This window comes from Bufo bufo, chromosome 10, assembly GCF_905171765.1.
Source record: "Bufo bufo chromosome 10, aBufBuf1.1, whole genome shotgun sequence".
In the NCBI taxonomy this organism is placed as follows: domain Eukaryota; kingdom Metazoa; phylum Chordata; class Amphibia; order Anura; family Bufonidae; genus Bufo; species Bufo bufo.
Window position 1 is genome coordinate 38,944,551 of NC_053398.1, and position 17,126 is coordinate 38,961,676.

Sequence of the window (17,126 nt, forward strand, 5' to 3'; positions counted from 1 at the left end):
AGTCCTGCAGCCGCTTCACAGGTGTGATGTCTTCAGGAAGCCCTAGATGAGACCTTATGATTCGGGCCTAAGCCACTGATAAGCCACTGAATCCAGGCCTGCCTGCCTGCCTGCCGCGGTCCTGATCTGTGTCACGACTAACTTTAACCACATCTTTTCCCCAACCCTCGGTGATTAATTGGCCACAGTGGGGTACCAGCTACCATGGAAGATGATGGTGGAGTAGCTGGTCAAGAGCCGAACCAAACATGTTGCCAGCTCCCATGCAACTGGGGATGCTCAGTCCTCTGGCTTCTGCACTGCACCTGATCTGAGGTCTGAAACTGGAGTCTGACATAGAGGTCCAAAGAGGGTCTGATCTGAGGTCTAACATGAAGGTCTGATGGGGAGTCTGATCTGAGGTTTGATATAGGGTTCTGATCTGAGGATCTTATATGGGGGTCTGATCTGAGGTCTGATATGGGGGTCTGATCTGAAATGTAAGGGGGGATTTTTTGTACTGGCACACAATATAATTTTTTTTTGGTACTGGTCCACATTATAAGAGGGTATTTGCACTGATGCACATTATAAGGGAGTAGTTTTTGTACTGGCACACATTATAAGTTTTATTGTTGTACTAGTCCACATTATAAGAGGGTATTTGCGATGATGCACATTATAAGGGGGTAGTTTTTATGCTGGCACACATTATAAGGGGTATTTTTCTACTGGCACACATTATAAGGAGAAGTATAATTACTGGGGGACTATGGAGAACATGACTATTAGGATGGGCACAATGGGGGTATTATTACTATTGGGGGCACTGTTAATACTATGCACTCTGGCAGATAATTATTTCTATTGGTGGGACTTTGGGGAGCACTATTAATGTGGGGGGCACCTGGCACAGCTTAGCACAATAACTTTTGGGGGACATTATGGTTACATAATTAGTGTTAGACACTATTTGCTGGGTGCAGTTATGTTTTAGGGCACTGTGTGCCAATAAATATTGATGGGGGCACTATCTGTGTGGTACCAGTATTTTTAGGTGGACTGTCTGCAGTACAGTATTAGGGAGCAGAGCGGGCACAGTATTGGGGGTGGCAGGATGGGATGCTCAGAAGGTGGGAGGATGATGGAAAAGTAGGAACCTAAGACTAAGATGTCTGTTTGTCAAACAATGCAGAAAAAATAAATGATTGAAAGAAATCATGGTAGTCTGGTCTGAAAGGAGAATATCAGGAAAGAGACCATCCTGAGGATAGGTCATCAATAGTATAAATAGGACAACCCCGTTAACAGTAGGACTGGAGCACTCCCGCTTCCTCTGCCCCTCCTGCGCCCGTGCTGACTGAAGCGGTGGGGACACCGCAAGTGGCTGTTTCATCACCCCCTGCCCCATTTGTTGTGCCGGCCGGACGGCGTTCTGGGCGTACTCACCGGCCTCCGGTACGTCTGGAGCACTCGCCTCCTTGCTCCCCGGGCACCGCTCCGGCTTCTAGGGCTGTGTGCAGGCGCGCGGCCTCTGGGTCTCGGCCGGGGTTGGTTTCGCGCCGGCGAAGTATAGCTCCGCCCCTTCCGCTTCCGCCTTCTCGGTCGCTGCAGCCACAGTGTACCTCAGTGTGGCAAGCGGCAGGTGTTTTCAGCATGGGTTCGGGGAATAGTGTTCCGGATTCGGGGGATCGCCCATTAACCCCTCCGGATTCACAGCAGGCCCCCCCCCTTCCCTCCTTCCTCTCCTTTTGTGCCATTGCAAGGGGATGTGTTGCCTCCTATGCCTGGGGATTTGGGGTTAGGTCACTCAGTTTCACTGCTGCCAGACCCTCCTGCTGGGGGTGTACATGTGTCTGGCACCCCTCAATTGCCCCTTATTCCTTCATCCTTGCAGCCACTTGCGGTTCCTCCCCCACCTGGACGTTCACGTAGGCGCAGGGAGGTGTCTGTTTCCCCCTCCTCGTCAGTTGACGGCAGGAGCAGGGGCCGGAGGGACCGCCGTAGTCGTCGCTCGCGGCGCAGTTCCCGTTCTTCTAGACACAATAGGCGGTCCAGATCCTCTCGTTGGCGCTCCCCGTTGTTTTCTGATGGGTCCTCGGGCGCTTCAGGGGAGTCTGTCCGTACACCGCGTTCCAGACGGGACAGACCGGTCCCGGTGGAGATGTCCAGGGCCTCTAGCCTGAGAACTTTGGCGGATCACAGGGATGTCATGCCTGTACCTGCAATGGCTGCGCCAATGCCTTCCTCTGCTGGTGTTTCGGGAGCTGCATCCGGAGGCGGAATCGGATGGGCTGGAATGCCCGCAGTTCCTGTGGCAGCTAGTAGCCAGCAGCTGATGTCACTCGTGAGTGCGTCGGTGTCACCGGCGACGTGGCAGGCGCATGGTAAGGCCTGGGCAGACTGGTTAGCTGTGTGTGGGGTAAGAAATGTCGCTGAGAGGGATGATATTCGCTTGGAGGTGACTGTGGAGTGGCTGTTGAGAATGAGGTCCATGGGGGTCTCAGCCCCTGTTGCGCGGCGGCGTTTGGCGGGGGTGGCGTTTTACTTCAAATTATGTGGCTGGATGGATGTGACGAAGGTCTTTGTGGTGAAAAAGGCTATGAAAGGATGGCAAAGGGAATATGTGGTGAGGGATAATAGACGGCCTATTTCTTTCGCATTGCTTTGCAAGATGATTGAATGTTGCGGGACGGTTTGTTCGTCGCCGTTTGAGGGTTCTATGGTGGCAGCTAGTTTCTGTCTCGCCTTTTTTGCGGCTCTGAGGGTGGGTGAGCTGGTGGCTTCTTCGGGTGCTAAGCCTGGGGGTTTGTTGTGTTGGGTAATAATGCTATCAGAGTCCATATAAAGAAGTCAAAGACTGACAAGTTGGGGACTGTGGCGTGGCTGCCGATACTGCCAGTTCCGGGAATAGCTTGCCCAGTTAGGTTGGTGGGGGACTATATGGCTGTTCGAATGGGGGGTGTGAATTTTCTTGCGCATGCTGATAGGTTACCGTTTACGAAATTTCTGTTTTCTTCGGTTTTGCGCAACTGCTTGAGGCATTCGGGGGTTGATCCTGGTGAGTTTAGTACTCACTCGTTTCGTATAGGTGCAGCTACTGAAGCGGCTAGGGCGGGCTTAGCTGAATCTGAGGTGATGCGTATTGGTAGGTGGCGATCCGCCTGCTTTGCGCGGTATATTCGTCCGGATTTACTGGTTTGAATTATTCTGTATAAAAAAAAAAAAAAAAAAACTTTGTGTATTGGTGTTTACAGTACGTATTGTGGATCTGTTTTTCATCATTGTCTCTTTTAGGTGCTGTTCGTCCGGTGGTGTGGTTGTTGGGCCACTCTTATATATTCTGGGCTGCGCAGAAAGCGGAGCGGAGGCCTGGAGGTCGGAGCCTGGGATTCAGGGAAGTAGAAGTTTTTTGGAAAGGGATACGGGGCCTTCGGTGGTCACAGCTGTTACCTGAGGTGGTTGATTTGGGTCTCCGGTCAGCGGGGCCGGTAATACTGGTGATTCATGCGGGCGGAAACGATCTCTGTGCTCTTCGGCTTACTTAATTGATGGCGCTCATGCGCTCCGATCTGGAGAGGTTCCCGGCTTTCTTTAGGGAATTGGTCATTGTGTGGTCGGAGGTGGTTCACCGAGTGGTGTGGCATGGGGCTCGGGATGGTGAGGCACTAGAGAGGTGCCGGAAAACTTTAAATGCCCGTACTTCACGCTTTGTGCGATCTCGAGGTGGTGTAACGGTCCGTCACCGTCAATTGGAAGGAGACAACAGGGCGTTGATGAGACCGGATGGGGTGCACCTGACGGAAATCGGTCTTGATATATTTTTGTCTGGCATTCAAGATGGGATAGAGCAAGGTTTCTTTTTGCTGGGTGGTGGTCGGAGTCCTGTATAAATTTGGCCTCCTCCGTGGCGGCAATGTAGAGAACAGGAGCATGATGGGAACAGATTTGGCGCACGTGCCCTCTGGTGTCCAGGGGTTGGCACACGCACAGAAGGAATGGTTGGAGGAGGAGTTTAAAGTTGCATTTATAATGTGAGCTGTGGCCGACAATCACCCAGTAAAAGAGAGTTTTAAAGTTGAACGGTGTCCGTGTCCTTTGTTTTAGGATAAGTAAATAACGGGGGGCCTGAAGGTATGTCTTATCCTAACCCCCCTTTTTTCCTGAATACCAACAGTCTGGAGAGCACCCGAGGGAGGGTGATGAGGGACTGATGGTGCCCCTTATCCCTTCCCAGATTATAAGCAGGCCCCTGCCTTTTTCATATGGCCCGGTTGGCAATGTATGGCAAATGAGTGGGAATGGGATGGAAGGGTTAAAATTGGATAGTGGTGTGGCTAAGGAGCAGGAAGGGGAGGTGACAATGACAAGTGATATATACGCCCCCCCCCCCCACCCCCTGCTCCTGCCTCTTCCTCTGTTCGGCGAAGGCAAGCTGGTCCCACCCTCCCTCCCCTGTTATGGTCTTGTGTTTGGATGGTCATGTTGTATTTCCTTTTTCGAGGTTCCTGGTTGGTGTGGAATTCGGAAGTCACAGCTGGCGGCAATGTAGAGAACAGGAGCATGATGGGAACAGATTTGGCGCACATGCCCTCTGGTGTCCAGGGGTTGGCACACGCACAGAAGGAGTGGTTGGAGGAGGAGTTTAAAGTTGCCTTTATAATGTGAGCTGTGGCCGACAATCACCCAGTAAAAGAGTTTTAAAGTTGAACGGTGTCCGTGTCCTTTGTTTTAGGATAAGTAAATAACGGGGGGCCTGAAGGTATGTCTTATCTTACCCCTCTTTTTTCCTGAATACCAACAGTCTATAATGACACTCCTAATACACACAGGATCTTCCCCCTACCTGTAATGCTTTGCAGAACTTCTCTTTCAGCTCCTGTGCCCAGCATTTGTCTCCTCACTGCCTGCAGCTACACAGTAAACACTTCTGTCCTGAGTCTGTGCAGCTGAAGGGGTTAAGATTCCTAGGATAGAGCACACAACCGGAAGTGAAGGGGGCGTGGCCAACACAGTGTTGTCTCGTTTTCAGGCTTGTAAATGACCTTTATCAGAGCAGGGAGAGAAGCTGACATCACAGGTCATGTGACCCTCAGTGAAATCTAAGAAACCAGTCACCGGAGATAAAGTGAGTGAATTGGAAAGCTGTTACATTTGCCGTTAGGAACATAGAAAGAACAAAAAAATAACTCGGACAACCCCTTTAAGGCTGCAAGACTGGGGGTAGGCCTGGCATGACAGGCGTTTGGAGGGAGTGAGTTGGGAGGCTTAGGGTTAAGGGGTATTGCAAGGATGGGGGGGTGGGGAGACGTTAGGGGAGGAGTGTAGGGTTTAAAAAGGGCAGCGGGAGGCGGGATCAGGGTCATCTCGTGTGGGACAACAGTCTTGCAGCAGCCCCTGTCCTGCTGCTGCGTTACCTCTTGTAGTGACTGACCTTTTTCCCAAAGATGTCTTCTGTTGATGCTTTGCTGGCGCAGCTCCGGGCGGCAGCTGAGAGCAAAGGACCCGAATGGCTCCAGGCGACGGTCCAGGACTTGCTTCCGGGGTCAGGGGATTCGGCCTCCAAAGCCCTCCCTATTCGCCGGCCGCGGAGGACCAGGCCTCCGGCGCGCCTAAGTCCGGAGGAGACCTCGAGGGTCCGGCGCCGGGTAAGGAGCCCCACCAGGGACCCTTCGGCACGCTCCGCAGGTAAGAGCAGTAGAGCCGGCCGGTCGCGTGCCAGGAGGAATCCGGTTTTACGGCGGGGCCCTGGGCAGGAGAGACCTGACATCTCCACCCCTGAATCAGGCGACGTGGGAGCGGGACCAGGATCGGCAGGTGGGCCAGGGCGGGCTCACCTGGCATGCCGTGGGAGTGAAGTCCGGGATCCATCTGGGGGACAGCGTGGTCAAGATGGCGGCCGGGAGCAGGATTCTCTGATTGGGCAGCGCGGAGCTGGCCCAGCATCAACATCTTCTGTGGAAATGGCGGCCTCCAGTGGTCGAGCTGCAGTATTGCAGGCTCCAGTGTCAGCTTCAGCCGGGGAAATGGCAGCCTCTAGTGGGCGAGCTGCGGAACTGCAGGCTCTGGGATCTCAAGCAGCAAGATTGGGCACTGGTAGTGCTGAAGATTGGAGATTGTCCAGAGGGGAGATCAGCGCCGGTCAAGATCCACGACATCACGTTCCGGCTGGTGGAATCACAGCATCCACGCAGCCAGGTGAGATTCAAGGGGAATCAGCATTAGCGGTGGCTTGTATTGGGGGGGTCCTGGGGTCGGGGGGGCCCACAGGGGTCTGTTGCGGGGGGGTTAGAGGCATTGTTAGGGGGGTTGAGGGATTTAGTGAAAGGGTTGGTAAATGTGGGGCCAGGGACGGGGTCACCGGTGGCGGCCTGGGGTATACAAGGGGCAGGGTCCGGGGGTCAGGGGCAGACGGCTGGGTCTGTTGGGCCGGGGGACGGCGGGATCGCGGGCGCAGGAAGTGGTGGGTCATTGGGGGTTCCAGTGGCAGATCCGGCGGACAAGGCCGGTGGTAGAGATAAGGAAGCAAATACGGAAAAGGATGGAGTGGAACCACGGTTGGACGATGGGGCGAGAGGGGAGGTGTACATTTGTTTTAAAGGGCCGCTGGGGGCCCACCTTAAGTCGGAGTTGAAGGAAAAAATATGGAAAGGGGATTACGTGGACATATTCTCGTCGCTCCCACTAGAACGGTTTAATTTGGATAGAGATAGGAGGGAGGATAAGAGGAAGGAGGACGAGGACAAGAGGCGGTGCCGTTTGATTCCGCAGACTTTTTCAAACTGGATGCAGGCGTTCGTGATCCTGGCCAGTGTCATTGGGGAAAAGGCGCCGGAAAATTGTTCCGCGCTTTTCTGTTACCTCGATGCAATAGGAGAGGCTTATCGGACATATGGGGGGATGGGATGGTTGCGGTACGATGAGCAATTTAGACAACGAAAAGCGGCTCGGTCCACCATCCAGTGGGACCATAAGGACATCGGATTGTGGATGAGGGTGATGGCTCCGGTCAGGGGGGGGCAGTCCTTTCCAGGGGGAGCCAGGGGTTCTGGGCAAGCAGAGCGCTCGGCGGCCTCGCAAAAGGGTTTATGCTTCCTGTTCAATGAAGGGGGATGTAAGTATGAGGACAAGTGCAAGTTCAAGCACGAGTGTTCCTCATGTGGAGGGAGTCATGGAGCACAGCGGTGCTTCAGGGGTCGAAAAGGGAAGGGTTGAAGCGATTCGGCTAGAAAAGGGGCAGATGCCCATCCGGGTAACCGAGATGGTGCCCTTCCTAAATAGGTATCCGAATGTGGCAGCGGCGGGTTTTTTGTTGTCGAGTTTTGAAGAAGGTTTTCGTATCCCGTTCGTGGAGGGGGAAATTTTGCAAGAGTCTAAGAACTTGAGGTCGGCGAGGGAGCTTCCAGGGGTGGTGACGGAAAAATAAAAAAAAGAGGTGGCATTGGGTCGCATGGCAGGTCCCTTCAAGGATCTGCCGATGCCGGATTTGTGGGTATCGCTGTTGGGGGTTGTACCGAAGAGGGTACCTAATAAGTTTCGCCTTATACATCACCTATCATTTCCGAAGGAAGGTTCGGTTAATGGCGGTATCGCGCCGGAGTTGTGTTCGGTAGTGTATACGTCGTTTGATGAGGCGGTTCGTTGGGTTCGGTTTTATGGGCAAGGGGCTTTGCTGGCGAAAGTAGATATTAAGGCAGCGTTCCGTCTTCTACCGGTTCATCCGGATTGTCAGCACTTGATGGGTTGTTTTTGGGACGGGGTTTTTTTCGTGGATCGCTGTTTGCCCATGGGTTGTTCGGTTTCATGTTCCTATTTTGAGAAGTTTAGTACATTTTTGGAATGGGTGGCGAGGGAATGGTCGGGTTGGGGTTCTATTATCTATTATTTGGACGATTTTTTGTTTATTGGGCCGCCGGGGTCGAAGGGGTGCTCGGTTATGCTGCATTCGTTCGAAGTTATGGCACGACTGTTTGGGGTTCCTTTGGCGTCGGAAAAGACGGAGGGTCCTGCGACTGCTCTGAGTTTTCTGGGGATAGTCATTGATACGGTGGCTATGGAGTGTCGGTTGCCGGACGACAAGGTTGAGGATCTGCGAGGGGTGCTCGCGGCGGCCTGTGGGCGGAAGAAGCTGCGTCTGCGGGAATTGCAGTCCTTGCTGGGAAAACTCAACTTTGCCTGTCGGATTATGCCCATGGGGCGGATTTTTTGTAGAAGGTTGGCACAGTCGACAGCGGGAGTTCAGGCCCCTCATCACTTTGTACGGCATTCCCGGGATCTCCGGGGGGACTTGTGGGTGTGGGCTTCCTTTTTGAAACGGTATAACGGCCGGTCTTTGTGGATGGCGGACGGGGTGTTGGCAGCAGATCTTGACCTTTTTTTACGGATGCGGCTGGGGGTGCGGGTTTGGGGCGTACTTACAAGGTCGTTTGTGTGTAGGGGAGTGGCCTACGCAATGGCAGGAGGAGGGCTGGGTGAAAAATATGGTGTTGCTGGAACTCTTTCCCATTGTGGTAGCGGTGTCCATTTGGGGGGAACATTTCAGTAACAGGAAGGTGCGATTCCACTGTGATAATTTGGGGGTTGTGGAGGCCATTAACTGTGTTTCGGCCTCGTCACCGCCGGTTGTCTGTTTGCTTCAACATTTGGTTTTGAGTTGCTTGTCGTTGAATGCTTGGATTGTAGCGTCCCATGTACCAGGGGTGAGTAACTCAATTGCGGATGCGTTGTCTCGTTTTCAGTGGGAGCGTTTCCGGGTGCTGGCACCAGAAGCGGACGTGCAAGGAACGAGTTTCCCGCAGGAACTGTGGAAGCTGCCATTTGGTCGGCTGGCGACTTGGTGAGGGGATCCCTGTCGGGGGGAGTTGGGCGGCGTACGACAGTGCTTGGGGATTATGGGAGGAATGGAGGGAGCGTTTTCAGGGGTGCGGGTTGGAGGAAGGGGCTATGATGTTGCTTTTTGTGGGGCACTGCAGAGAGGAGGGATGGTCAGTGTCCAGAATGAGTAAGTTTATGGCAGGGGTGGCTTTTGGTTGTAAGGGTTGGGATATAGTGGATGTGACTAAATCATTCTGGGTATTGCAGGCTTTGAAGGGTTGGAGGAGGCGGGCACCGGGTGGGGATCGGCGCAGGCCGGTTTCCTGCGAGTTGTTAGGGGAGATGTTGGAGCAGTTGGAAAAGGTCTGTGTATCAGTTAGTGAAGTTAGGCTGTTTAAGTTGGCTTTTTCGTTGGCTTTCTTTGGTGCGTTGCGCATTGGAGAATTGGTTAGCCTAAGTAAGTGCAGAGCAGGGGGACTGCAGGGTGAGGACGTGGTTTTATTTCAGGACAGGTGGGAGTTTGTTATTCGGCGGTCGAAAATGGATCAGTTGGGCCGGGGTTGTCGGGTGGTTTTATATCAGGTGGCGGGGTCGGGTGCGTGCCCAGTTCAGTGTCTTAGGAATTTTTGGGGTCAGGAGGTTGTGGGGAGCGGACCGTTGTTGGTGCATGATGACGGGTCCTTCCTTTCTAGATTCCAGTTTATAGCGGTATTTCGAGCATGTTTAAAAGGGCTGGCCAGGAACCCAGCGTTGTTTGGGGGGCATTCATTCCGGATCGGTGCTGCCACCGAGGCGGCTAGGAGAGGATTGAGTGAAGAGGCCATTCGCCGCATTGGGCGATGGGAGTCGCTGCGGTTCCGGTCCTATGTTAGGCCGGCGTTGTTATAACGGGGGGTGGGGAGGGGTTAGTGTTGTTGGGCTGAGGGAACGGGTGGGGAGCTGTTCTTTGCTGCCCGGTTGACGTATTTTATTTTGTGCTTCTTACAGGTGGTGTGGCGTGCCTGGTGTGGATTATGGGGCACTCGTACATGCTTTGGGGAGCGTTGCGAGCAGCAGTCAGGCCGGATGGAAGGCAGTTGGGCTTTTCTAGGGAGGTGGCGGTGGTTCGTTGGTTGGGGATTAGAGGTATGTTGTGGAGCCGGGTTCTTCCAGAATTTTACAATTTTACCAGGTTAGACTCGTATCCGGGGGTTTTGGTGTTACACGTAGGGGGTAACGATTTGGGGGGGGCGCCCTTTTCGTGAGCTTACGAGGGACATAAAGTTCGATTTGCTGCGTTTGTGGGCTCAGTGTCCTGGTATGGTTACGGTCTGGTCGGATATGGTGCCGCGTAAGCAGTGGAGAGACGCTAGGTCGGTAGAGAGGTTGAACAAAGCCCGGATAAAGGTTAATAGGGCGGTGGGCCGGTTTGTGGTGAGGAATGGCGGTGTTGCAGTTCGGCATAGGGAGCTGGAGGCGGGAGAGGGGGCTTTTTGGAGGGCGGATGGGGTTCATTTAACCGCCTCCGGACCGCCTAACGCAGGATCGCGTTCCGGAGACGGCAGCTCTGCGCACAGTCACGCATATATGCGTCATCTCACGAGACGCGAGATTTCCTGTGAACGCGTGCACGCAGACGCGCACGTTCACAGGATCGGAAGGTAAGCGAGTGGATCTCCAGCCTGCCAGCGGCGATCGTTCGCTGGCAGGCTGGAGATGCGATTTTTTTAACCCCTAACAGGTATATTAGACGCTGTTTTGATAACAACGTCTAATATACCTGCTACCTGGTCCTCTGGTGGTCCCTTTTGCTTGGATCGACCACCAGAGGACACAGGCAGCTCAGTAATAAGTAGCACCAAGCACCACACTACACTACACCCCCCCCTGTCACTTATTAACCCCTGATCACCCCTGATCACCCCATATAGACTCCCTGATCACCCCCCTTTTATTGATCTCCCCCCTGTCATTGATCACCCCCCTGTAAGGCTCCATTCAGACGTCCGTATGTTTTTTATGGATCCACGGATACATGGATCGGATCCGCAAAACACATACGGACGTCTGAATGGAGCCTTACAGGGGGGTTATCAATGACAGGGGGGTGATCACCCCATATAGATTCCCTGATCACCCCCCTGTCATTGATCACCCCCTGTCATTGATCACCCCCCTGTAAGGCTCCATTCAGACATCCGTATGTTTTTTACGGATCCACGGATACATGGATCGGATCCGCAAAACACATACGGATGTCTGAATGGAGCCTTACAGGGGGGTTATCAATGACAGGGGGGTGATCACCCCATATAGACTCCCTGATCACCCCCCTGTCATTGATCACCCCCTGTCATTGATCACCCCCCTGTAAGGCTCCATTCAGACGTCCGTATGTTTTTTACGGATCCACGGATACATGGATCGGATCCGCAAAACACATACGGACGTCTGAATGGAGCCTTACAGGGGGGTGATCAATGACAGGGGGGTGATCACCCCATATAGACTCCCTGATCACCCCCCTGTCATTGATCACCCCCCTGTAAGGCTCCATTCAGACGTCCGTATGTTTTTTACAGATCCACGGATACATGGATCGGATCCGCAAAACACATACAGACGTCTGAATGGAGCCTTACAGGGGGGTGATCACCCCATATAGACTCCCTGATCACCTCCATGTCATTGATCACCCCCCCTGTAAGGCTCCATTCAGACGTCCGTATGTTTTTTACAGATCCACGGATACATGGATCGGATCCGCAAAACACATACGGACGTCTGAATGGAGCCTTACAGGGGGGTGATCAATGACAGGGGGGTGATCACCCCATATAGACTCCCTGATCACCCCCCTGTCATTGATCACCCCCCTGTAAGGCTCCATTCAGACGTCCGTATGTATTTTACAGATCCACGGATACATGGATCGGATCCGCAAAACACATACGGACGTCTGAATGGAGCCTTACAGGGGGGTGATCAATGACAGGGGGGTGATCACCCCATATAGACTCCCTGATCACCTCCCTGTCATTGATCACCCCCCTGTAAGGCTCCATTCAGAAGTCCGTATGTTTTTTTACAGATCCACGGATACATGGATCGGATCCGCAAAACACATACGGACATCTGAATGGAGCCTTACAGGGGGGTGATCAATGACAGGGGGGTGATCACCCCATATAGACTCCCTGATCACCCCCCTGTCATTGATCACCCCCCTGTAAGGCTCCATTCAGACATTTTTTTGGCCCAAGTTAGCGGAAATTGTTTTTTTTTTTTCTTACAAAGTCTCATATTCCACTAACTTGTGTCAAAAAATAAAATCTCACATGAACTCACCATACCCCTCACGGAATTCAAATGCGTAAACATTTTTAGACATTTATATTCCAGACTTCTTCTCAGGCTTTAGGGCCCCTAAAATGCCAGGGCAGTATAAATACCCCACATGTGACCCCATTTCGGAAAGAAGACACCCCAAGGTATTCCGTGAGGGGCATATTGAGTCCATGAAAGATTTAAATTTTTGTCCCAAGTTAGCGGAAAGGGAGACTTTGTGAGAAAATACAAAAAAAAATCAATTTCCGCTAACTTGTGCCAAAATTATTTTTTTTCTATGAACTCGCCATGCCCCTCATTGAATACCTTGGGGTGTCTTCTTTCCAAAATGGGGTCACATGTGGGGTATTTATACTGCCCTGGCATTTTAGGGGCCCTAAAGCGTAAGAAGGAGTCTGAGGTCCAAATGTCTAAAAATGCCCTCATAAAAGGAATGTGGGCCCCTTTGCGCATCTAGGCTGCAAAAAGTGGCACACATCTGGTATCGCCGTACTCAGGAGAAGTTGGGGAATGTGTTTTGGGGTGTCATTTTACATATACCCATGCTGGGTGAGAAAAATATCTCGGTCAAATGCCAACTTTGTATAAAAAAATGGGAAAAGTTGTCTTTTGCCAAGATATTTATCTCACCCAGCATGGGTATATGTAAAATGACACCCCAAAACACATTGCCCAACTTCTCCTGAGTACGGCAATACCACATGTGTGATACTTTTTTGCAGCCTAGGTGAGCAAAGGGTCCCACATTCCAAAGAGCACCTTTAGGATTTCACAGGTCATTTTTTATACATTTTGATTTCAAACTACTTACCACACATTAGGGCCCCTATAATGCCAGGGCAGTATAACTACCCCACAAGTGACCCCATTTTGGAAAGAAGACACCCCAAGGTATTCCGTGAGGGGCATGGCGAGTTCCTAGAATTTTTTATTTTTTGTCACAAGTTAGCGGAAAATGATGATTTTTTATTTTTATTTTTTTTCTTACAAAGTCTCATATTCCACTAACTTGTGACAAAAAATAAAAAATTCTAGAAACTCGCCATGCCCCTCACGGAATACCTTGGGGTGTCTTCTTTCCAAAATGGGGTCACTTGTGGGGTAGTTATACTGCCCTGGCAATTTAGGGGCCCTAATGTGTGGTAAGTAGTTTGAAATCAAAATGTGTAAAAAATGACCTGTGAAATCCTAAAGGTGCTCTTTGGAATGTGGGCCCCTTTGCCCACCTAGGCTGCAAAAAAGTATCACACATGTGGTATTGCCGTACTCAGGAGAAGTTGGGCAATGTGTTTTGGGGTGTCATTTTACATATACCCATGCTGGGTGAGATAAATATCTCGGTCAAATGCCAACTTTGTATAAAAAAAATGTGAAAAGTTGTCTTTTGCCAAGATATTTATCTCACCCAGCATGGGTATATGTAAATTGACACCCCAAAACACATTGCCCAACTTCTCCTGAGTACGGCAATACCAGATGTGTGACACTTTTTTGCAGCCTAGGTGGGCAAAGGGGCCCACATTCCAAAGAGCACCTTTCGGATTTCACCGGCCATTTTTTACAGATTTTGATTTCAAACTACTTCGCACGCATTTGGGCCCCTAAAATGCCAGGGCAGTATAACTACCCCACAAGTGACCCCATTTTGGAAAGAAGACACCCCAAGGTATTTCGTGATGGGCATAGTGAGTTTATGGAAGTTTTTATTTTTTGTCACAAGTTAGTGGAATATGAGACTTTGTAAGAAAGAAAAAAAAGGAAAAAAAATCATCATTTTCCGCTAACTTGTGACAAAAAAAAAAAAGTTCTATGAACTCACTATGCCCATACCTTAGGGTGTCTACTTTCCGAAATGGGGTCATTTGTGGGGTGTTTGTACTGTCTGGGCATTGTAGAACCTCAGGAAACATGACAGGTACTCAGAAAGTCAAAGCTGCTTCAAAAAGCGGAAATTCACATTTTTGTACCATAGTTTGTAAACGCTATAACTAAACAAAAAAAGTTTAAATTTCAGCAGCAATGAAATACCACCAAATGAAAGCTCTATTAGTGAGAAGAAAAGGAGGTAAAATTCATTTGGGTGGTAAGTTGTATGACCGCGCAATAAACCGTGAAAGTAGTGTAGTGCAGAAGTGTAAAAAGTGGCCTGGTCATTAAGGGTGTTTAAACTAAGGGGGCTGAGGTGGTTAAACGCGGTGGGTATCTACCTGTGGTGTTCAGGAATACAGGATGGAATTGAGGTGGCTTGCCCATGGTTACCGGTTCTGCCTCCGAGCTGGCGTTTATCAGCTGGAGGTAATTTTATTGAGGGCACGGGCTGTTATCCGTCAGGTTTTACGGGGCTCCAAGGACCCTCTCCGTGCTGGGCATGTTTCTCTGTGGTCTGGAAGTTTTTTCTTGGGCGGGGGGCCTTCAGGTGGGAAGGCCTTGGATTGGTTATGTTATATGTTATTTATGCTTAAATTATTATTATTATTATTATTATTATTAAAAAAATAAATGGCTGCTGTGGCCAATAAAATCCACCGGAGGAGTTGTGTCTTTATTTGGGGAAGGAGGGGAGAGTGGGAGGTAAAACGACTCGACAATACGCTGGTCAAGAATTACTCCTGACCGTTGTGCACGTCTGATCTGCAACTACAGGAAACGTTTGGTTGAAGTTATTGCTGTCAAAGGAGGTTCAACCAGTTATTAAATCCAAGGGTTCACATACTTTTCCCACCTGCACTGTGAATGTTTATATGGTGTGTTCAATAAAAACATGGTAACATTTAATTATTTGTGTGTTATTAGTTTAAGGCTCCAGACCTTGGGGATCAAGCTCACATTTAGGTTCAGGACGGCCACGCCCAACGCCGAGTCGTCGCTGCACTGCTAACTCTTTCGGGCTTCAGCAGTGTCAATGTCCCCTGCTCTGCGGTGTAGATTGGGGGGACTGATAGTGTGGTGATATTCCGAATATGCAGGAGGGCGAGCGGCTCGTCGTTCAGGCTGTGCTGTGTCGCCATTTTCTCAGCCATGGCTCCTCCTCTTTCTGGATTAGCACACATGAAAAGATCAAGCAGGAACTTTCAGTCGTCACACAAACTCCACCTTTTCTCTATCCCGTCCCCTAGGTTCACTTGCATAAGGTTCACTTGCAAAATGAACAACTGCAGCGGTTTCTGCCATGGTATACACAGCGAATTTTGACAGCCGTGTGAATGTACCTTATAATGTTGTGGTGTAACTTTTTAATTTATTTCTCAGACTGTTCATATTAAAATTATGACTTTCTTGACAATATATAGATATCAGGCACTAACAAGAAGCAAATAAATCACTTTGTTTTTTAAAGTTTCACATAGCTACGACAATAGAACAAATTCCATGGTTTAACGCACACGAAGAAGGACTTGCTTTATTGTACAGCACTAGCTCCTGTAGAGATGTTACCATCATAATTACAGAATGTAAATGTCAGAGTTATTACATTAAATGTCTGAAAGTATGACATTTCGGTTAAAAAATAAGCCAATTATTCCATTGTATTCAACGTAAATATCTTTAAAATCTAACGTGTTAACCCTGGCTGTAGCGATCCTGTTATTTCTCTATTAGTAATTATTAGCTTGGGCTGTTCCATCTCCAGTCTAAGCTGGTCCTGTTTGAGAGAGTCAGTTCGGTGTGTGGTCCTGACCCTATTACGAGATGCCACTCAATGTGCAGTAAAGATACAGGCACGTTGACTGTGAACTTGTGTTAAACTTAAATCCAACAGGGGGAACATCATTTGACAGCTACTGTCACAATAAGTAAAAGGCTTGGCGGTTACTAGTGGAAACAGAACAGTCTCTCTAGAAGTGACAGAGCATATTGGTTGCAGTCTCTCTGTAACTTCATGCTATGTGTTGGTTATAGACAGTCTCTCAGAGAGGTATACAGCATATTGGTTACAGTCTCTCAGTGAGGGCACACAGCGTATTGGTTACAGTCTCTCAGTGAGGGCACACAGTGTATTGGTTACAGTCTCTCAGTGAGGGCACACAGCGTATTGGTTACAGTCTCTCAGAGAGGTACACAGCATATTGGTTACAGTCTCTCAGTGAGGGCATACAGCGTATTGGTTACAGTCTCTCAGTGAGGGCACACAGCGTATTGGTTACAGTCTCTCAGTGAGGGCACACAGCGTATTGGTTACAGTTTCTCAGTGAGGGCACACAGCGTATTGGTTACAGTCTCTCAGTGAGGGCACACAGCGTATTGGTTACAGTCTCTCAGTGAGGGCACACAGCGTATTGGTTACAGTCTCTCAGTGAGGGCACACAGCGTATTGGTTACAGTCTCTCAGTGAGGGCACACAGCGTATTGGTTACAGTCTCTCAGTGAGGGCACACAGCGTATTGGTTACAGTCTCTCAGTGAGGGCACACAGCGTATTGGTTACAGTCTCTCAGTGAGGGCACACAGCGTATTGGTTACAGTCTCTCAGTGAGGGCACACAGCGTATTGGTTACAGTCTCTCAGTGAGGGCACACAGCGTATTGGTTACAGTCTCTCAGTGAGGGCACACAGCGTATTGGTTACAGTCTCTCAGTGAGGGCACACAGCGTATTGGTTACAGTTTCTCAGTGAGGGCACACAGCGTATTGGTTACACTATCTCAGTGAGGGCACACAGCGTATTGGTTACACTCTCTCAGTGAGGGCACACAGAGATTTGTTTACAGTCTAAACAGGTTCCTAGATCAACTCAAGTCAACTGAACTTGGTGAGACTCATTGGGTTGGCATGCTTTCAGTCTTTGGCCACAACATTATTTTTCAAGACCTTCCTCCAGACAATCTCCAGTAAGCCTTCTGCAACCACTTGCAATGCTTTTAGGGATGCTTCTAGTTAAGGGCTGTACTCAGTCATGGAGGTCTCAAGCAAGGCCACAGTGACGGTCAAGATAACAGGCTGGTGTTTCACCACCTAACAGGTCTAGCTTGGCTCGCTGGCTGGATGCAATTCCACTCTCACAGACCAG